This window comes from Aplysia californica, unplaced genomic scaffold (assembly GCF_000002075.1).
Source record: "Aplysia californica isolate F4 #8 unplaced genomic scaffold, AplCal3.0 scaffold00744, whole genome shotgun sequence".
Lineage (NCBI taxonomy): Eukaryota > Metazoa > Mollusca > Gastropoda > Aplysiida > Aplysiidae > Aplysia > Aplysia californica.
The window spans coordinates 37,801-38,804 of record NW_004798014.1 but is presented as its reverse complement, the minus strand read 5'-3'; the positions used below and the strand labels follow the sequence as shown (position 1 = coordinate 38,804).

At 35.7% G+C, this 1,004-nt stretch overlaps 1 protein-coding gene across 1 annotated transcript in view; it reads right to left on the bottom strand.

Moving 5' to 3' along the window:
* LOC101861075 (sphingosine-1-phosphate lyase) overlaps positions 1 to 1,004 on the bottom strand; it is a 29,755-nt gene that overhangs the window by 9,324 nt on the left and 19,427 nt on the right. The gene's annotated exons all lie outside the window — the stretch shown is intronic.

Genomic DNA, 1,004 nt, shown 5'->3' with positions numbered 1-1,004 from the left:
GGGGGGGGGAAATAACAAACTTGGAAGACGTGTTTGAGGCGTGCTGAGGACGTTGTCACCGGAATACTTTAACTTTAATCATTTCATTGAACCATTGAATGCGAATTATACATACTTTTAAAGACGTCTTTCACTTTGGGTGTATTTTGTGTATTGAAAACTCAATAGGCTGGTTGGCAATAGGTTTGTTGTTGTTGTCGTTGTTATTCTAAGGTAGTAGGCCTACTCTATAAAATGTTGTTATATCATGATGACATTGAATACAGGAAGGTATACGACAAAGTAGGCCTACCATTCTGTCATTGTTAGATATCCTGTACACAGAGCAAGTAATGGGAAAAGCACAGGTGGTGTTTAGTTGGCGGGTACCAGTACTCTGGTTTGGTTTGCCCCTTCTTTCTTATAAAAAATACAGGGTGGTCCCAAAAAAATAAACAAAATAAACAAAAAACAAAAAACAAGCAAACAAACAAAAACAAACAACAACAACGCATTAAACAACTTTTTTCTGAATATATCGCACAAAATTTGTAGATCTACTAGAATGTTGTAATTTGGAACAGATACTATTCTTTCAAAGGTAATTTGTTTGATATAAAATTCATAAAGATAAAACTTGTTTTCGAAAACTGAAATGGCTTTCATATAAACCACCTATAAACGCAAAATGCCCCAATTTAAAAGATCTTGTAAGGAGAGTCAAGAAGGGATTGGTTTGTTTTTTCCCTTCATTTTTAAAAAAATCGTATCTTTCCATCACTGAAACAATATTTCTTTTATCTTACAGAGTTTTAACAAAATATATTGGTAAATTTCTGGAATTCCGAGAACCATTGCTCTCTCTATATACATGTATGCCCTTCTTTGGAGTCAACACATTTTAACACGTCGTTCGTTAGGATCAGTGGTGGTCAAACACAAGGAACCACCCAACCATGAGTGCTCAAAGCCACACACTCTGTGCACACAGTATGGAGCTATCTCTAGAGACAGTTAGGGGGAAG